The sequence below is a fragment of the Triticum urartu genome, chromosome 1A (genome assembly GCF_056163025.1).
Source record: "Triticum urartu cultivar PI428250 chromosome 1A, HENAU_Tu73, whole genome shotgun sequence".
Classification (NCBI taxonomy): Eukaryota; Viridiplantae; Streptophyta; class Magnoliopsida; order Poales; family Poaceae; genus Triticum; species Triticum urartu.
This window is the reverse complement of record NC_141873.1, coordinates 423451298-423474042: the sequence shown is the minus strand read 5'-3', so window position 1 is coordinate 423474042 and position 22745 is coordinate 423451298.

Genomic DNA, 22745 nt, shown 5'->3' with positions numbered 1-22745 from the left:
TAGTTGCGGGAGAAAGTCTTCACTTTTTCTTCGCTTGTGTCATTTGCTTATTGCGCCGTAACCATGGATAATCTTCATTGTTTATCAGGATGCTTGGGTCAGCCTTGACATTGAAGGGAGGAATTTCATAAAACTTTTCATAATCTTCAGACATGTCTATCTTGCCGTCCACTCCCAGGATGTCCCTTTTTCCTGAAAGAACTATGTGGCGCTTTGGCTCATCATATGATGTATTTGCTTCCTTATCTTTTCTTTTTCTCAGTTTGGTAGACATGTCCTTCACATAGATAACCTGTGCCACATCATTGGCTAGGACGAACAGTTCTTCAGTGTACCCAAGATTTTTCAGATCCACTGTTGTCATTCCGTACTGTGGGTCTACCTATAACCCGCCGCCTAACAGATTGACCCATTTGCACTTAAACAAAGGGACCTTAAAATCAGGTCCGTAGTCATGTTCCCATATGTCCACTATGTAACCATAATATGTGTCCTTTCCGCTCTCGGTTGCTGCATCAAAGCGGACACCACTGTTTTGGTTGGTGCTCTTTTGATCTTGGGCGATCGTGTAAAATGTATTCCCATTTATCTCGTATCCTTTGTAAGTCAATACAGTCAAAGATGGTCCCCTGGACAACAAGTACAACTCATCACAAACAATTTTGTCACCTCTGAGACGTGTTTCCAACCAACTGCTGAAAGTCCTGATGTGTTCACATGTAATCCAGTCGTCGCACTGCTCTGGGTGTTTGGAGCGCAGACTGTTCTTGTGTTCATCGACATACGGGGTCACCAAGGTAGAGTTCTCTAGAACTGTGTAGTGTGCTTGAGACCAAGAATATCCGTCCCTGCATATTATTGAGTCTCTTCCAAAAGTGCCTTTTCCAGTCAGTCTCCCCTCATACCGCGATTTAGGGAGACCTATCTTGTTAAGGCCAGGAATGAAGTCAACACAAAACCCGATAACATCCTCTGTTTGATGGCCCATGGAGATGCTTCCTTCTGGCCTAGCGCGGTTACGGACATATTTCTTTAGGACTCCAATGAACCTCTCAAAGGGGAACATATTGTGTAGAAATACGGGCCCCAGGATGACAATCTCGTCGACTAGATGAACTAGGACGTGCGTCATGATATTGAAGAAGGATGGTGGGAACACCAGCTCGAAACTGACAAGACATTGCGCCACATCACTCCTTAGCCTTGGTATGATTTCTGGATCGATCACCTTCTGAGAGATTGCATTGAGGAATGCACATAGCTTCCCAATGGCTAATCGGACGTTTTCCGGTAGAAGCCCCCTCAATGCAACCGGAAGCAGTTGCGTCATAATCACGTGGCAGTCATGAGACTTTAGGTTCTGAAACTTTTTCTCTAGCATATTTATTATTGCCTTTATATTCGACGAGAAGCCAGTCGTGACCTTCATACTGAGCAGGCATTCAAAGAAGATTTCTTTCTCTTCTTTCGTAAGAGCGTAGCTGGCAGGACCTTTATACTGCTTCGGAGGCATGCCGTCTTTTTCGTGCAAACGTTGCAGGTCCTCTCGTGCCTCAGGTGTATCTTTTGTCTTCCCATACACGCCAAAGAAGCCTAGCAGGTTCACGCAAAGGTTCTTCGTCACGTGCATCACGTTGATTGAGGAGCGGACCTCTAGGTTTTTCCAGTAGGGTAGGTCCCAAAATATAGATTTCTTCTTCCACATGGGTGCGTGTCCCTCAGCGTCATTTGGAACAGCTAGTCCACCGGGACCCTTTCCAAAGATTACGTAGTGTAAATCATTGACCATAGCAAGCACGTGATCACCGGTGCGCATGGCGGGCTTCTTCCGGTGATCTGCCTCGCCTTTGAAATGCTTGCCTTTCTTTCGACATTGATGGTTAGTCGGAAGAAATCGATGATGGCCCAGGTACACATTCTTCCTGCATTTGTCCAGGTATATACTTTCAGTATCATCTAAACAGTGCGTGCCTGCGTGGTATCCTTTGTTTGTCTATCTTGAAAGGTTACTGAGAGCGGGCCAATCGTTGATGGTCACGAACAGCAACGCCTTAAGGTTAAATTCCTCCTGTCTGTGCTCATCCCACGTACGTACACCGTTTCCATTCCACAGCTGTAAAAGTTCTTCAACTAATGGCCTTAGGTACACATCAATTTTGTTGCCGGGTTTCTTAGGGCCTTGGATGAGAACTGACATCATAATGAACTTCCGCTTCATGCACATCCAAGGAGGAAGGTTATACATACATAGAGTCACAGGCTAGGTGCTGTGATTGCTGCTCTGCTCCCCGAAAGGATTAATGCCATCCGCGCTTAAAGCAAACCATACATTCCTTGGGTCCTTTGCAAACTCATCCCAGTACTTTCTCTCGATTTTTCTCCACTGCGACCCGTTAGCGGGTGCTCTCAACTTCCCATCTTTCTTTCGGTTCTCACTGTGACATCGCATCAACTTGGCATGCTCTTCGTTTCTGAACAGACGTTTCAACCGTGGTATTATAGGAGCATACCACATCACCTTCGCAGGAACCCTCTTCCTGAGGGGCTCGCCGTCAACATCACCAGGGTCATCTCGTCTGATCTTATACCGCAACGCAACACATACCGGGCATGCGTTCAGATCCTTGTATGCACCGCGGTAGAGGATGCAGTCATTAGGGCATGCATGTATCTTCTCCACCTCCAATCCTAGAGGGCATACGACCTTCTTTGCTGCGTATGTACTGTCAGGCAATTCGTTATCCTTTGGAAGCTTCTTTTTCAATATTTTCAATAGCTTCTCAAATCCTTTGTCAGCCACAGCATTCTCTGCCTTCCACTGCAGCAATTCCAGTACGGTACCGAGCTTTGTGTTGCCATCTTCACAATTGGGGTATAACCCTTTTTTGTGATCCTCTAACATGCGATCGAACTTCAGTTTCTCCTTTTGACTAATGCATTGCGTCCTTGCATCGACAATGACCCGGCGAAGATCATCATCATCGGGAACATCGTCTGGTTCCTCTTGATCTTCAGCAGCTTCACCCGTGGCAGCATCATTGGGCACATCATCTGGTTCCTCTTGATCTTCACCAGCTCCCCCCGTTGCAGCATCACCGTATTCAGGGGGCACATAGTTGTCATCGTACTCTTCTTCTTCGTCGTCTTCCATCATAACCCCTATTTCTCCATGCCTCGTCCAAACATTATAGTGTGGCATGAAACCCTTGTAAAGTAGGTGGGAGTGAAGGATTTTCCGGTTAGAGTAAGACCTCGTATTCCCACATTAAGTGCATGGACAACACATAAAACCATTCTACTTGTTTGCCTCAGCCGCATCGAGAAACTCATGCACGCCCTTAATGTACTTGCGGGTGTGTCTGTCACCGTACATCCATTGCCGGTTCATCTGCGTGCATTATATATAATTAAGTGTCCAAATTAATAGAAGTTCATCATCACATTAAAACCAAAGTGCATACATAGTTCTCATCTAACAACATATAGCTCTCCATAGCATCTAATTAATTAAACCATACATTGAAACTATGTAAAACATTTCAATGCGAAAACAAATGCGATCATAATCGCAACCAAGGTAACAATTGATCCAACGGCATAATGATACCAAGCCTCGGTATGAATGGCATATTTTCTAATCTTTCTAATCTTCAAGCGCATTGCATCCATCTTGATCTTGTGATCATCAACGACATCCGCAACATGCAACTCCAATATCATCTTCTCCTCCTCAATTTTTTTTATTTTTTCCTTCAACAAATTGTTTTCTTCTTCAACTAAATTTAACCTCTTGACAATAGGGTCGGTTGGCATTTCCGATTCACATACATCCTAGATAAATAAAATCTATCTCACGTTGGTCGGCATAATTTTCATAAACAATAAATGAACCAATAGTTATAAAGATAATATACATACCAAATCCGAATCATAGACAGGACGAGGGCTGACGGGGGCGGATACCAAAACCATCACACTATATAAGATGCAATAATAAATGTAAGAAAATGATACAAGTATCTATCTAAACATACAAGTAAGAATATTTTTCCTTTCAGAAAGAAGATAAGAACAAGAGGCTCACCACGATGGTGTTGGTGATGAGATCGGCGCGGGTGATCGACGGCGGTGAAGACGGGGACGGGGCGTGACAGACCGCTAAATCTAGACAAATCTCGAGGAAAATGGAGCTTGGAGGTCGAGCTTCGAGAGGAGAAAGCTTAAGTAGTGTGGCTCGGGCATTCCATCGAACACCTCATGTGCATAGGAGGTGAGCTAGAGCACCACAAAGCCCTCTCCCCCTCGGCCAGAAAAAACAGAGCACTGTGCTCTGCTCTTGCGCGAGGGGGTATATATAGGCACCTCATTGGTCCCGGTTGGTGGCATGAACCGGGTCTAAAGGGGAGCCTTTGGTCCCGGTTCAAGCCACCAACCGGGACCAATGGTGGTGGGCCTGGAGCGAGGCCCATTGGTCCCGGTTCGTCCGACCAACCGAGACCAAAAGGTCCAGACGAACCGGGACCAATGGCCCACGTGGCCCGGCCGGGCCCCTGGGCTCACGAACCGGGACCAATGCCCACATTGGTCCCGGTTCTACACTGAACCGGGACTAATGGGCTGAGCCGGCTTGGACCATAGCCCTGTTTTCTACTAGTGTACCTACCACTTGCTTATCATGCCTCCCATATTGCCATGTCAAACCTCTAACCCACCATGTCCTAGCAAACCATTGATTGGCTATGTTACAGCTTTCCTCAGCCCCTCTTATAGCGTTCCTAGTTGCAGGTGAAGATTGGAGATCGTTCCTTGTTAGAACATTGTTTATTGTTGGGATTATCACCATATCATCTTGTTATCTTAATGCATTTATATACTTGGTAAAGGGTGGAAGGCTCGGCCTTTTGCCTAGTGTTTTGTTCCACTCTTGCCGCCCTAGTTTCCGTTATAGCGGTGTTATGTTAACGGATTTTGTGTTCCTTACGCGGTTGGGTGATAATGGGAACCCCTTGATAGTTCACCTTGAATAAAACTCCTCCAGCAATGCCCAACCTTGGTTTTAGCATTTGCCACCTAGCCTCTTTTTCCCTTGGGTTTCTGGAGCCCGAGGGTTATCTTATTTAAACCCCCCCGGGCCAGTGCTCCTCTGAGTGTTGGTCCACCTCGTCAGCCGCCGGTGGCCACCAAGGGCAACTCTGGGTTGGCCTACTGGAAGTTTGGACAATCTGAATGTGCCCTGAGAACGAGATTTGTGCAGCTCCTATCGGGATTTGTCGGCACATTCGGGCGGTGTTGCTGGACTTGTTTTACCATTGTCGAGGATGTCTTGTAGAACCGGGATGCCGAGTCTGATCAGAATATCTCGGGAGAAGAAATATCCTTCGTTGACCATGCGAGCTTGTGATGGGCTAAGTTGGGACTCCCCTCCAGGGATTTGAACTTTCGAAAGCCATGCCCGCGGTTACGGGCAGATGGGAATTTGTTAATGTCCGGTTGTAGATAACATGAAACTTAACTTAATTAAAATGAATCAACCGCGTGTGTAACCGTGATGGTCTCTTCTCGGCGGAGTCCGGGAAGTGAACATGGTGTTGGAGTAATGTTTGACGTAGGTTGTTCTAGGATCACTTCTTGATCATAGTTCTTCATTCGTGCTTTGCATTCTCTTCTCGCTCCCTTTGCAAACAGGTTAGCCACCATATATGCTATTCGCTTGCTGCAGCTCCACATATTACCTTGCCTTACCTATAAGCTTAAATAGTCTTGATCGCGAGGGTGCGAGATTGTTGAGTCCCCATGACTCACAGTTTACTTCCAAACCAGATGCAGGGACCGATGATTCCGTTCCAGATGATGCGCTTGAGCTCAAGTGGGAGTTCGACGAAGACTCTCGCCGTTACTAAGTGTCTTTCCCAGATGATCAGTAGAGGTTCCCAGTTGGGGCGATCGGGGACCATGTCGCTTGTTGGGGTTGATCTTTTATTTTGGTACCGTAGTCGGACCATGAGTGTATTGGATTATTGTAATGTTATTCATGTATTTGTGTGACGTGGCGAGTGTAAGCCAACTATGCACCTTTTCCCCTATTATCTATTTACATGGGTTGTTGTGAAGATTACCTTACTTGCCACATTGCTTTCAATGCGGTTATGCCCCTAAGTCGTCCTTCGACACGTAGGAGATATAGCCGCATCGAGGGCGTTACAGTGGGCTCCTGTCCGGTGCGGACCGGACTTGTCTGGCGGCGGAGTGGGGAAGGGGCTAGGGTTAGACTGCGAAAATTTTGGAGGAGATCACATATATATAGGTAGGGGAGTTTGGAGTCTCAAAATGGAGTGCGGTTTGAGGCCACGCGATCGTGATCTGATGACAGAGGACATCAGAGTGGTTTGGAAGGGTTATTGGGCTGTTTTGGAGGGGTGTTGGGCTGCAACACACATGAGGCCTTTACGGTTCCCCGGTTAACCGTTGGAGAATCAAACGGACCCCAAATGGCACGAAATTTGACAGGCGGTCTACCGAGGGTGTACCAAGGCCACTTGGCAAATCTTTGTCCATTCTGAGAATGTTTAACACCCGCTCACGAAAAGAGACAAAAGGGGGCGTCGGAGGATGTAGGAGAGTCGGTTTGCAATACGGACAATGGGGAAAAAGCTCGGATGCATGAGACGAACACGTATGCAAATACGATGCACATGATGACATGATATGAAATGCATGACATGAAAAAAATGCAAAACAAAGACAAACCCAACCACGAAGGGAATCTCATAACTTAAAGGCGAAAATGGCAGAGTCAGAGTTAACAAATATGGCAAGTTACATCCGGGGTGTTACAACACTCCACCACTACGAAAGGATCTCATCCCGAGATCTAGGACTGAAAGAACTCCGGATATTGGAAATGGAGGTGATCCTCGTATTCCCAGGTGGCTTCTCGGTCGGAATGGTGTGACCACTTCACTTTCAGGAATTTGATAGACTTGTTGCGATTCTTGCGTTTGGTTTCTTCAATAATAGCAACGGGATGCTCATGATAAGGCATGTCTTCTTGGAGATCAATTTCTTCGAAGTTGATGCACTACTAGGGAAAACCCTAGTAGTAGCGTGGGTTTTGAGGCTAGCAACAGTGCGGGTGGCCGCACTACTAATAAGGCGCTACAGCTAACTTATAGTAGTAGCGCGGTCCTTACCCGCGCTACTACTATTGACGATATCAGCAGCGCTTTTTGTTAACGTGCTACTATTACTTAGCTGTAGCGATTTCGCAGTCCCTCACTACTACTATATCTTTCATCATTTCCCCCCATACCCCTTTGTCTTTCAGATACTAGATACTAGGTACTGCTAGTAGATATCAAATTCATAAACCATTACTGGGTAGTACTCCCTTCGTTCCAAATTACTCGTCGTGGTTTTAGTTCAAACCACGACCAGTAATTTGGAACGAAGGGAGTACTAGATAACAATTTACTGCATAGTCAACATCCATCCTCAAGCAGTACAAAGTCATATCAACGACGATCATCATATGTAGTTCTAGATGATATCGACGACGATCATCATATGTAGTTCTAGATGATATAGCCACACACACATATGTAGTTCTAGATGATACCGAAAACAATCATCATCCTCAAGCCTGGGCGGTTGGTGTTCCTGATAGTAATTAGGATGGCCTATCCAACACGAAGATTCTTGCCATCGAGGAATTTCTTCCACCCAACCGAGTTTATGTGTGTGCGACCGTCCGTGTCCACGCGGTAAGTACAGGTTGTGACGGAGCCCCCTGTAGTAAGGCGTAGTCCAGCTGAGCCTTCTTCATCAGGCTCGATACCATAACTCACATATATGCTCTTTTCCAATTTCTGAATAAGAAAAACATTTCAATTAATAAATAACCTCACAAATAAGTACATATGGATTATCTACACTATTAATAGTTTCCTTAGATTCTACAATAATATGCATGTGATCGAACTCTACACTAAAACATATCATCGACTAGATTCCACACAACATACCATATCATTGGACTGTACACTAAGTATTTCATCGGATAATTTGCATTTGTAAGTATAACATACCATATCATGTCAATCAACCATGGTATTTGTCAGGCGGGTCATGAATGGCACCCCGACAAAGTCAGCACGTGGCGGAATTATGTCCCACAGGTTGGACACCTCCTCCTCACTCAGCCTTGTTCTTTGAGCTACGATGGCTTCATGAAGTGGGTGCTCATCATCTTCATCGAGTGGGTCCTCATTATCTTCATCATCTTCGTCATCTTCATCATCTTCCACAAGGTTGAGATAAATGATAGCCAGCTTGGGTCTTTCTGCTCTGAAGGAGAAGCTGATCAACTCACCACCAGTAAGACGCATGCGAGTGACGAAACGGGCCCATCCATCTCCTCCAATCTGCGACATATTGCGTCCTTTCTCAACCTCCATAGTGTACGACCCCCCAGGAGCCTCAAATGTCACAGTGTCTCTTGTCAGCTTGTTGAATTTCAACCTTTCATTGCATGGGATGATCTGTGTAAAATAAGCAAAATGACACAATGCAGTAATGCCAACACTAAAAATAAAATAGTTATTACATTTCATCTAATTTCTTACCGCCGCATGACGAGAACCCGGCTGGAAGTAGATGTCGAACAACTTGCCAGTTGCAAGGCTGCTGGCGCACCTTGACTTGCATAATCGACATAGTGGTGGTGGTGGTGGAGCCATTTTTCCTAAAGCAATATCAGAAAGGATTAACGATCCACTTCACAGGAAAGACAAAAAGTAGCATGAGATATTTTTGGTTCTTCCGCGAGAAGCAATTTGATGGACAATTATAATCCTAAGATCTAGTAACATATTAGATGACAAGGTAGCACCTACATTTTGCCAAAAAGTAACTAAATCAACTAAATGAAAATGTTTTAAATCAACTAAATGAAAATGGTGCATACTAAATCAACTAAATGAACTAGCCTACTAAATGAACTAAATCAAAATGTTCTAAATCAACTAAATGAACTAGCCTACTAAATCAACTAAATCAACATGTTCTAAATCAACTAAATCAACTAGCCTACTAAATCAACTAAATCAAAATGTTCTAAATCAACTAGCCTACTAAATCAACTAAATCAAAATGTAGGGAGGACGGAGGAGGAGGCCAGTGCCGAGTCCAGCAAGGAGGAGGAGGGGCCGGCCGGCGGTCAGTGGAGGGAGGACGGAGGAGGAAGGCGGAGCGAGGAGGGGCCGGCCAGCGGCGAGTGGAGAGGGAGGACGGAGGAGGAGGCCGGTATAGAGTCCAGCAAGGAGGAGGAGGTGACGGCGGCGCAGAGGGAGGAGGGGCAACGGGGGAGGACCAGCGCGGGTGATAGAGAGGGATCCAGTGAGTGTGTGACTGTGAGTGGATCGGATAGAGGAGACGGGGTGGGAGATGGAATGGCTTAGCAGTAGCACGCTATAGAGAAAGACGCTACTGCTAAACTACCTAGTAGCAGCGCCTTTAACAAAGAAGCACTACTGCTATGTGTCAGCATGTAAAAATAGACTTATAGTTCAATGTATCAAAAATACATTGATCATCAACGATCTTTTTGTGTACAATCTGATTTGTCAATATGAGTCCTCACCGGTTTAGGAACAAGTGAAGACTCATATTGCAGCCACAAATTCTACACATAGAATCCAATGAAGACCAAGTGCTTGTCAAAGTTTGAGAAGTAACGTATTTAAGGTGGTAGAAACTCTCTTCACGGAGCGAGGTGGGACTAAATTTTTGTAGTAAACATAGCAGTAGCGCTTATTGGCAAAATGCGCTGCTACTATGCTAGGTAGCCGTAGCGCCCTTCGTTATAACACGTTACTGCTATAGCTAGCCTCACGGCGGCCTCGTGGGAATTATAGCAGTAGCGTGTCTTTCAGCTGGCGCGCTACTGCTATATTTATTTCAGCATGGAGTTATTCTTGAGCTCGTTATGGCTAATTAGCAGCAGCGCCTTATTTTAAAAGCGCGCTGCTGATAAGATTCTATGTATAGGCTTTTCCCTAGTAGTGATGGTGCGGTCAGGAGTCTTGAAGCACTTGCGAAGTTGTGACACATGAAACACATCGTGCACATTTGCGAAGTTGGATGGAAGCTCAAGTTGATAGGCGAGGTCGCCTCTTTTGCTAATGATCTTGAAAGGACCCATGTATCTAGGGGAAAGCTTCCCTTTGATACCGAAGCGACGAGTACCTTTCATTGGAGAGACGCAGAGGTAGACATGGTCTCCGACCTCGAAAGCCAAGTCACGATGCTTGCTATCATAGTAACTCTTCTGGCGTGATTGCGCGGCTCTGAGATTTTCACGGATGACTTTACACATTTCATCAGATTTTGTGAATAAGTCATTGCCAAGAAGTTGGCGTTCACCAGTCTCTGACCAATTAAGAGGAGTACAACACTTTCTGCCATACAGAATCTCGAATGGGGCCTTGCCCGAGCTTCCTTGGAAGCTGTTGTTGTAGGAGAACTCGGCATATGGAAGACAATCTTCCCACTTCATACGGAAAGAAATGACACAAGCCCTAAGCATATCTTCAAGGATTTGATTGACTCGCTCGACTTGTCCACTAGTTTGAGGATGGAAGGCTGTGCTGAAGCGAATGTTGGTGCCCATGGCCTTCTGGAAGGAGTCCTAGAACTTAGAAGCAATGATGCTTCCACGATCTGAAGATATCAACTGCGGAATGCCATGCAAAGAGACAATCCTGGAGGTGTATAGCTCTGCCAACTTAGCTGATGTGATAGATTCTTTGATAGGAAGAAAATGAGCCACTTTTGTAAGCTTGTCGATGACAACAAAGATACAATCATTTACACGTTTGGACCTGGGAAATCCAGTCACGAAGTCCATCTCAATATGGTCAAACTTCCATTCTGGAATGGCAAGAGGTTGGAGGAGACCAGCTGGCCATTGGTATTCTGCTTTCACTCTTCTGTAGACATCACATTCATTCACGAATTGAGAAATTTCTTGCTTCATTCGAGTCCACCAATACGACTGCTTGAGGTGATGGTACATCTTCGTACTTCCAGCATGAATGGATAGAAGGGAATTTTGAGCCTCGTTCATGATGACGTTACGTAGATCACCCTTAGGAACCACAATTCGATCCTCGAAGAATAGATTATCATTGTCATCAAGGCGATATCACTTGTACTTGGGTTGGCTCTTGGCAATCCCATTTTTCACCTTCTTCACCATGGAATCAAGAAGTTGTGCCTCACAAATTTGATCTTCCAAAATAGGAGAGACTTTGAGGTTGGCAAGAAAGCCTTGAGGAATAACTTGGAGATTCAGTTTGTGAAAAGCTTCACAAAGGTCCGGTTGGAAGGGTTTGAGAATTAAGCTGTTGCAGTAAGCCTTCCTGCTCAAAGCATCTACAATGACATTGGCCTTGCCTAGAATATATTCAATACTCGGATTGTACTCTTGAATCATTTCGACCCAACAAGTCTGTCTGAGGTTGAGGTTGGGTTGAGTGAAGATGTACTTGATGCTCTTATGATTAGTGAAGATGTCCACTTTCCTTCCCAACAAGAGATGTCTCCTTGTTAATAGAGCATGGACAACTGCCGCCAACTCGAGGTCGTGAGTGGGGTAGTTCTTTTTGTTGGGCTTCAACTGACGTGAGGTATAGGCCAAAACTTTCTTCTCTTGCATTAACACAGCACCGAGACCTTGCAGGGAGGCATCACAGAAAACTTTGAATGGTTTAGATTCATCGGGAGGAGTCAAAACAGGAGTTGTGACTAACTTCTCTTTGAGAGTGTTGAAAGCCACGTCACATTCAGGCATCCAGACATACTTGACATGCTTCTGGAGGAGGTTGGAAATAGGATTTGCAATCTTAGAGAAATTCTCAACGAATCTTCGACAATAGCTTGCAAGCCCAAGAAAGTTGCGGAGCTGCTTGACATTCTGAGGCGGTTCCCAATTCACAATTGCAGACACCTTCTCAGGATTAACAGCTATGCCCTTGGCGGAGATGATATGCCCAAGGTAGAGAACCTCATCAAGCCAGAACTCACACTTTGAAAACTTCATATAGAATTGATGCTCTCTGAGTTTGTCGAGTACCAATCTCAAATGCTTGGCATGATCCTCCTTGTTCTTGGTAAAAAGCAAAATATCATCGAGATACACCAGGACGAAATCATTTGTGTAAGGGTTGAATATGAAGTTCATCATGCGAGAGAACGTTGGAGGAGCATTGACAAGGTTGAAAGACATGACAATATATTCATAAGAACCATATCTTGTTCTGAATGCTGTCTTGGGGATATCTTGTTCACGAATGCGAATCTGATGATAACCCATACGGAGGTCAACCTTGGAGAAAACTTGGGCACCCTTAAGTTGCTCGAATAGCTCATTGATGTTGGGAAGTGGGTACTTATTCTTTGTTGTTTTCTTGTTCAATTGACGGGAGTCGACACAAAGTCGGTCCGTGCCATCCTTCTTCTTGACAAAAAGAACACCACAACCCCATGGAGATGAACTCAGTCTGATTAGACCCATACACTCTTGTTCCTCAAGTTTTTTCTTCAACTCCCTCAACTCTTCTGGTCCAAGCTTGTAAGGACGTTTGCAATCAGGTTCCGTGCCAGGCTCAAGATCGATGATGAATTCAACAGGCCAATGAGGAGGCATTCCTGGAAGCTCTTCTGGAAAGATGTCTTGATATTCACAAACGACTGGAATCTGAGAGATGGCATTCAACTCGCCCTTCCGTTGAGAGAAAACAGTCGAATGGTATCATCATGAGCGGCATAGATGATCACATCCTCAGACGAGTGTGTTAATTGAATCTGTCCGGCAGCACAATCAAGTTGAGCCTTGTGCTTAGAAAGCTAGTCCGTGCCGAGAATTAGATCAATATCCGAGTCACCAAGGACCATTGGAGACGACAGAAATCTATAGTCACCCATCTTGATAGAAACATTCGGGATCATCGTGGTAGCGCTCATAGAATTTCCCGGAGAAACCAATCCCATGGGTTTACCCAACATTTCCGAAACAAAGTCATGCTTTGAAACAAAAGATCTTGACATGAAACAATGCGATGCAACAGTGTCAAAAAGAACTTTTGAAGGAGTAGAGTTAACTGGAAAGTTACCCATGATCACTTCTGAAGAATCCTCTGCCTGAGCTGCGTTCATCATGTTGACCTTTGTAAACTTGGGATTATGTTTGACCACTACATTGCTGGCAGATCTCACAGGAGGAGGAGGCGGAAGGCGCCTTTGGTTGAAGCATTTGTTTGCATAGTGCCCTTTCTGCCCACACTTGTTGCAAGTAACCTCTGAGAGCGGACGGTGATAAGGAGCACTTGACCTTGGAGCATGAGACAGAGTTTTGTTCTGATAGCCTAGGTTGGGTGGGTGGGAAGATCCATTGCCACCTTTACTCTTCTCCTGATAAGGCTGACGGAACGGAGGAGGAGGAGGCAACCAGAACTTCTATTGCTGAGCTGCCACTTGAGTTGAAGAAGAAGATAGAGATGCATCCCTGACTCTCTTCTTAGAAGCATCACACTTGAGTTGAGTAGCTCCTTGCTTTAGTGCCATGTTGTAGAATTCATCATACTTGGTCAGCTCAAAAAGCACGAGACCTAATTACAGATCTTCTCTGAGGCCACCTCTGAATTGATAAATCATGCTCTTCTCATCAGGGTCGTCTTGTTTAGCGAAGCGAGCGAGTTTCTGAAACTGGATGTTGTATTGGTAAATAGACATGCTGCCTTTCTTGAGATTGCGGAACTCCTCGTGCTTACTCTCAGCAACACTTTGTGGAATGTGGTGAGCTTTGAAGTCTCGGCGGAAATCATCCCAGGTAATCGCACGACCTCCTCTGGAATCTTTGTATAGTTGATACCACTTAGCAGCTTGATCCTTGAGTTGAAACGAAGAAAACTTGAGAAAGTCCACATGCCTGACATTGCTACACTCAAAATGTTTGCAGATATCCATGAGCCAGTCGTCGTCGTCTCTGGCCTCAACACAGTTACTGAAGGACTTCGGCTGGTTTGCGATGAACTGATTGAGGATAGCAAACTGAGGTTGATTGTTGCCTTGGCCTTGATTTCTTTGGTTGCCTTGCCCTTGGTTGTGCTCTTGCAAGAGTTGCAAAAGCATCTGAGTGTTGGCGTTGGTGGCTTCCATGACAGCTTGCCATGCCTCCGGAGGTGGAGGTGGTGGCGGAGGTTCCGGATTCTGACGCGTTGGAGGAGCCATCCTGAAGAGGTTGACATCCGTTTGCATCTTGAAAGACATATATTCAAGTTGAATCAATGGATCGAAATTGCAACATATAGCCTTAACATTCGAACAACAATGAACGAATGAATTCCAAAGTAAATCATCACACTTCCATAAGTTGAGAAGCCACTTAGATAAAGGTAGATGAATAAAACTACAAGATACGGATATGAACAAATAAGTGGTAAGGATTACCCAATCACAAACCAAATATCTGCGGGAATAAATACTAGAGCTACATGAATTCCCACCTATAAAACTCCCGAAACTTTCTGGTTACGCAATCAGGTGTTGGGGATACAGGGGAAGCATAATATCTCACCTAAAACTAGCAAATCCTACATCCAGTTGTATCCATCCTTCAACACATAACCAAGAAACCTTTGGAAATCATTTACCTCAACCTTACAAAAGCATCCGTTATACGAGTTATGGCAATACTCCTGAACTCCCGCCCCAGTACTGCATGGCGTCGAGGTTATCTCACCAACAACTGCATAAAGGAGATTTTCGATGTCGGCGAACTCAGGTATTCAAGAACTGTAATGATAAAATTGTGATGACAACACCTCGGAGCTCAACTCCCCAGGACACTGCCACAACCCCGAAATGTTAGGAGGCACCAAGTACTATGTTCTCGTCACAAAACCATCGGAACGATTCCAAGATACCTACGTGATCCTAAAAAAAATTCATGAAATTTGAGGAGAGGAGAGTCAAAACTCTACGTCAGGATGCTTCACCAGAGCGACGAAGGGACTGAGTAGTAAAAAGAATCCTACTCTCCAATATATATAATCCTAAGACTCAAAACATTTTGTTCTAGACTCATCAACATCAGCGATTCGATCAAGCAGGGGGCTCCTAAGTCGGGGAAGGCTCTGATTACCAACTTGAACACCCACGATGAGGCTATATCTCCCATGTGTTGGGGCACGACTTAGAGGCAATCTCATGGTAGCCATGTCGCAAGAAGGGTAATCTTTACAGATCCCATGTATTGAATAAGGAAGCGATAAAGAGTTGGCTTACAATCGCCACTTCACACAATACATAAAAATATATCATACATCATCCAGAATACAATCAAGGTCCGACTACGGAACCAAAATAAAGAAAGACAACCCCAAATGCTAGATCCCCGATCGCCCCAACTGAGCTCCACTATTGATCAACAGGAAACGAAATAACACAACGAACAAGATCTTCATCGAGCTCCCACTTGAGCTTGGTTGCATCATCTGCACTGGTATCATCGGCACCTGCAACTGTTTGGAAGTATCTCGGAGTCACGAGGACTCAGCAATCTCACACCCTCGCGATCAAAACTATTTGAGCTTATGGGAAGGAAAGGGGTAGTGAGGTGGAGCTGCAGCAAGCACTAGCATATATAGTGGCTAACTTACGCAAAAGAGAGCGAGAAGAGAAGCAAAGCACGGTCGAGAAGCTAAAAGTGATCAAGAAGTGACCCTAAATCTACTTACGTTGAAGCACAACACGAGACCATGTTCTCTTCCCAGACTCCGCCGAAAAGAGACCATCACGGCTACACATGAGGTTGATTCATTTTAATTAAGTTAAGTTTCAAGTTTTCTACAACCAGATAATAACAAATTCCCATCTGCCCATAATAATGGGCACGACTTTCGAAAGTTCAAAACCCTGCAGGGGTGTCCCAACTTAGCTGATCACATGCTCTCACGGTCAACGAAGGATATTCCTTCTCCCAAGAAGACCCGATCAGACTCGGAATCCCTGTTATAAGACGTTTCGATAGTGGTAAAACAAGACCAGCAAAGCCACCCAAATGTGCCGACAAATCCTGATAGGAGCTGCACATATCTCATTCTCAGGGCACACCAGATGAGAAGTCCGTACAACTAAAATGAACCATCAAGTATCCCCGAGGTGGCGCTGCAAGGGGCTCTAGTTTGTACCAACACTCAGAGGAGCACTGGCCCAGGGGTTTAAAATAAAGATAACCCTTGAGTCCGTGGAACCCAAGGGAACAAGGCTTAGGTTGTTTGGCAAATGGTAAAACTAAGGTTGGGCCTTGCTGGAGGAGTTTTGTTCAAAGCGAACTGTCAAGGGGTTCCCATAACACCCAACCGTGTAAGGAATGCAAAATCAAGGAACATACCATCGGTACAATGGAAACTAGGGCCGCAAGAGTGGAAAAAAACACCAGGCATAAGGCCGAGCCTTCCACCCTTTACCAAGTATATAGACGTATTAAAGTAAACAAGATATTAATAATGATATCCCAACAATAACCATGTTCCAAGATGAAACAAACTTCAACTTCACCTGCAACTAGCAATGCTATAAGAGGGGCTGAGCAAAGCGGTAACATAGCCAAACAACGGTTTGCTAGGAAAGGTGGGTTACAGGCTTGACATGGCAATATGGGAGGCATGATATAGCAGGTGGTAGGTATCGCGGCATAGCAATAGAGCGAACAACTAGCAAGCAAAGATAGAAGTGATTTCGAGGGTATGGTCGTCTTGCCTGCAATGTTCTCAGAGTTGACGAAAGCTTGATCCTTGTAAGCATACTCAACAGGTTCCTCGATCACGTACTCGTCTTCCGGCTCTACCCAAAGCAAGAACACAAGCAAAGGACCAACAATCAATCATGGTGCAATGCGCAAGCAACATGATGTAAAACATGGCATGATATGCGAGATGTGATATGCAATGCATATGTGTGCTCCGGAAGGAAAAGATTGATTAAGGCATCAACTTGGCAAACCAAGCACACCACAGGAAAGATGAGATGATTTCGGTCGAAATCGATATAATGATCACCGGAATCGGATGCACGGTTTGCAAATGGCGAGCAAAACAAGAATGGCACAATTCTGCGATTAACAACACGATGCCATCTAGAATGCAACAAGAAACTAAGCTACTGCACTCCAACATAACAACAAAGCACATGGCAGTGATTTACTCAAGATGCTTGACAAAAGATGAACACTTACCTATGGCTAAATCACACCAGAGTAGGTTCAAACAAGCATGGAAAAAGCGCAAAACATCCGGAAGCCAGGTTTAGAGCAAGCAAACAACATGCTACAGGAACAAATCATATCAAACAAAGGCATGGCATGAATCTACTAAATGCATATACTAAATGTCCCTTACTGATCAAGAGCCAAAAAGGCACAGAAGATATGATGGCACCATGTAAACATAGCAAGTTTCGTTAACAAATTCAGAGGTCGATTACACTACAAGAAATATGTCAACTTATGACCTTCTGTCAGTGACCCTCGAAGAATTGGTCATAAATTTATGACCATTTTAGACCAATTGGTCAAAAGCTGTTCAGGGGGCTCCAAACCCTAAACCATTGCGACCATTTTGGTTAGAAAGGTCGTAATTTCCTTACACAAAATGGTCACAAAGCAAACAGTGCTAGTCTGCTGCCTTATTTCTAGTTGTTAATGACCAATATAGATGGTCATAGCCTTGTAGATTGTGGTGGGTTGTGATGACTAGGCGCCATCTCATCAGTTTTGCCTATGTGTCATGTCCATGTGGCAGTTTTTGCCCTAGGTTGTGAAGCAACCTATATTTCTATCATTCCCAAAATTCCCAAAAAAATCTCATAAATTCTTTGCGGCATATCTTCATCAAATATGTAAAAATCATTCCTTGCCTAGTTCAAAACTAATTCAACAATATTCATTTTCCTATTCTGTTCACAACAACAGTTTATGAAGGAAGTGCTATTTATATATTCTTGATTGCCCTCGGAATTTTTGGGCACTCTTTCCTATCCAAATCATTACCGCATGACAAAATTCAGCTCCATTTGCCTAGCAAATATTCCTCGGCAAATTTCCAAAGTTTTTGTCCACCTAGAAGCATTGTGAAGGAAGTACCTTTTTTATATCTCTAAATGACATGAAATTTATACAGTTCCTTCATATGCCCAAATTATCACCCTCCTACAAATTGCAGCTCAGTCAAATCATCTATGTGAGCCCAGGTTCAATTTATATTTTATGGCCAAATTGGCTCGTTGCAAAGCAAGTGTTATATAGACCCCTGCTATTACCCTCAAACTTTTTGGGCACTCTTCCATACCCAAATCATTGCCACATGGTAATATTCAGCTCAATTTTCCTAGTAAATCTTTCTCGGGAAATTTCCAAAGTTTCTACCTCTAGAGAAGCTTTGTGAAGTAAGTACTAGCTAGGCTTACCCAAATGATCTAAAAATTTACCAGCGCATGACCATACCTAAGTAACTTACCTACACCAATTTTGAGCTCATTTCATTCATCCAATCTCTCTCACTAGTTTTCCCAAGTTTCTGTCCATAGAAGAGCATTGTGAAGGAAGTACTACTTTGGCATGTCCAAATGGTATGAATTTTCTACAATGCTTACCTATGCCCAAATAACCATCCTCCACAAAATTTCAGCTTACTCCATTCATTATTTTGAGCCCAGCTTCAACATTCATATTTTTGTCCAGCGTGGTCCTTTGCAAAGCAAGTACCACCTAGGATCCTCCTTTTGAGCTAAAAAATTGTGAAGACATTCTCCTTAGTAGATGATCATCCTCAGCCAAAACTCACGCCCATTGGCCATGTACATTTCCCGTACCGCTAATCAAACACTTGGCTGCTAATTCATGTTTGAGCATCGATCGGTCTCCTCATGAGAATCTTATGTTGTAATTTTCTTCCTAGCACCAACCTGGGGAGTGCCCAACCCACTAGACATGCCTAGTCCGCCCAGAACACATGGCAACATTACGGTCACGCGGTGACCACGCGACGGGCATGCGAGTTTACGCGCTCTAGAGTTGGGGCCCTCAGCCACAGCCCAAACCTCGACGTATCGCCACCAAGCCATGTATTTATGATTAAATAGGTCCTTATCTAACTAGAAATGATTTTTGGAAAAAATAAATAGCAAACTATGAGGCAGCTGCAGTTCAAATTTGACCCGCTTCCAACTGAATCGGCGGAAATTTGTCTTTTTCACGAGAGGTGGATCAAAAATTTTTACACCCAACCATTTTGTAAATTGTGCATTAAATATGGCCTAGTATTTTATAAAAATGATTTGGTCCAATTTTGCAACAATTATTTGCTGGTTCCTTCACAAAAAAACCTCCTTTCGGGCACTCGAAAAATGGAAAATGGTTTTTTCATCCAACGAAAATGAAAACTTCCTTAGACAACATTGTTTGCCATTACAATATGCACTCTTGTGCACAATATGAGATCATTTGAACAAACTATGCCATGAATGTAGCCATAAGATTGATCATTTGGCTTGAAAGCCATTGATCTCCACACATGATAGCTCGTTTCTGAGAACACTTTTTTAAAATAATTACCGTATTACAAGTTTGTTATTTTTCCTGGGAACTTGGCCACATATGATGACACAATGCGAAGGTTTCCCAATTTTTTGATTTTTCTTGAATTTTTTATGCCCGTTTCAAAATGCGGTCAAAACGGCGGGAATGGCCGTTCCTAGCTAGTGGTTGAATCTTGGAATTTTTTTGGTGTTTCTCTGATTAAATATGTCCTTATGTACCTATAAATGATTTTTGGAAAAAATAAATAGCAAACTATGAGGCAGCTGCAGTTCAAATTTGACCCGCTTCCAACTGAATCGACGGGAATTTGTCTTTTTCACCAGAGGTGGATCAAAACTTTTGACACCCAACCATTCTGTCAATTGTGAGTTAAATATGGCCTAGTATTTTAGAAAAATGATTTGGTCCAATTTTGCAACAATTATTTGGTAGTTCCTTCACAAAAAAACCTCCTTTCGGGCACTCAAAAAATGGAAAATGAATTTTCCGTGCAAAGAAAATGAAATCTCCCTTTGGCAACATTGTTTGGAATTCCAAGATGCACCCTTGTGCACAATATGAGATCATTTGAACAAACTATGCCATGAATGTGGCCATAAAATTGATCGTTTGGGTTGAAATACATGAATCTTCACACATGATAGCTCATTTCTGAGAACATTTTTTTAAAATAATTACCGTATTACAAGTTTATTATTTTTCCTGGAAACTTGGTCACATATAATGACACAATGAGAAGGTTTTCCATTTTTTTGATTTTTTTTGAATTTTTTATGCCCGTTTCAAAATGCGGTCAAAACGGCGGGCATGACCGTTCCTAGCTAATGGTTGAATCTTGGAATTTTTTTGTTGTTTCTCTGATTAAATAGATACTTATGTACATAGAAATTATTTTTGTAAAAAATAAAGAGCAAACTATGAGGCAGCTACAGTTCAAATTTGACCTGTTTCCAACTGAATCGACGACAATTTCTCTTTTTCACCAGAGGTGGATCAAAACTTTTTTCACCCAACCATTTGGTCAATTGTGCATTATATATGTCCTAGTATTTTAGAAAAATTATTTGGTCCAATTTTGCAACAATTATTTGGGAGGTCCTTCACAAAAAAACCTCCTTTTGGGCACTCAAAAAATGGAAAATGGTTCTTTCGTCCAAAGAAAAAGAAAACCTCCTTAGGAAACATTGTTTGCCATTCCAATATGCACCCTTGTGCATAATATGAGATTATTTGAACAAACTATGCCATGAATGTGGCCATAAGATTGATCATTTGGCTTGAAAGCCATTGATCTCCACACGTGATAGCTCGTTTCTGAGAACACTTTGTAAAAATAATTGCCGCATTACAAGTTTATTATTTTTCCTGCGAACTTGACCACATATAATGACACAATGCGAAGGTTTCCCAATTTTTTGATTTTTTTTGAATTTTTTATGCCCGTTTCAAAATACGGTCAAAACGGCGGGAATGACCGTTCTTAGCTAGTGGTTGAATCTTGGAAACCTTTCTATGTTTCTCTGATTAAATAGATAGTTTTGTACTTAGAAATGATTTTTGGAAAAAATAAAAAGCAAACTATGAGGCAGCTACAGTACAAATTTTACACGCTTTCTACTGAATCGTGAAAATTTGTCTTTTCCACGAGAGGTGCATCAAAACTTTTGACACCTAACCATTTGATCAATTGTGCATTATATATGGCCTAGTATTTTAGAAAATTGATTTGGTACAATTTTGCAACAAATATATGGTAAGTCCTTAAAAAAACTTATTTTTGGGCACTCAAAAAATGGAAAATTGTTTTTCATGCAAAAGAAATAAAAACTCCCTGTGTCAATGTTGTTTGCCAATCTACGATGTAAACTTGTGCAAAATATGACATCATTTGAACAAATATTTGATAGGTCTTTTACAAAAAAACTCATTTTTAGCATTGAAAAATGAAATGAAAAATTTGTATGTAATCAATCACCGTCGGATTGGTCCATAGGCATATCACGCGGATCATGCATCAACCACCGTCGGATGCTTCTGGATCCAACGGCAGCCCTCACCCCCTCACCCAACCGCAGCCCAACCACCCAAACCCTAACCGGCACCCGCAATCCTTCTCCCTCAGCTCCTCGCCGCCGCCACCTCCTCCCTCTCCGCCCCAACCTCAGATCCATCCTCTATCCCGTCGACGACCCGTCCTCCCCCAGATCCCGCAGCCGACGACCCGTCCTCCCCTTCCTTCCCCTCGCCTCAGCCACCACCTCCGCTCCTCTCCCCTCTCCTCCCTGGCTGCAGATCCACTCAAGCTCCTCCTCTCCCCACCCCCACCTCCACCGCAACAATCCCACCGTCGACACCCAACACCGCCCCCACCTCCACAGCGACCTCCCTCCCCAGCCCCTCCCCGCACCCGGAAGCCAAGCAAGGAGGCGTCGTACAAGAAGCTGTGCTTGCATCTCAGCATCATGGCGGGCTGCATCGCCATCATCGTCGTCATCCTGGTGAGCGAATCCACCGATTCCCTCGCTTTCCCCCTTGTTTAGTCACCGTTTGCGCCGCCCACCACTTCCCTGCGGCTCGTGCTCACCGCGCCGGCCGCCCCTCGCATGGCCGTGCGCCACCCACGCCCTGCCTCGCTGAGGCCGCACCCTGCCCGCGCACTCACGTGCGTGTGCTTGGGCTTGTCCGCGACCCGACCCTGCCGCCACGACCGCGCCTGCTGGTGCCGTCGTGCCATCGCTGCTGCTCGCCCGCCGTCGCCCGTCTGCTCACGCCCATGGTCGCCCTCGTCCCGGCCCCTCCCCTGCATCCTGCGCACGTCCTGGCCACGCCCCTACAGCCACCCGTGTGCAACAGCCCCTTCCCCTGGCCGCACCTACTGCTCTTTAGATGCTTGCTTTTGCTCTCTGTAGCCTGCTGCTTGCTAGCACTGTCGCCGCTGCTGCTAGCCAAGGCCGAAGCCCCGACAGCGCCCCCAACCCCAATTGCTTGTAATTTTATGGTTACGTGTGTACAAAAGGTGATCCGTTGTTCATTATTATTTTTAAGTCTTAGAACGCTGATTTGCAAATTGATAATTGCTGGAACTTAACTA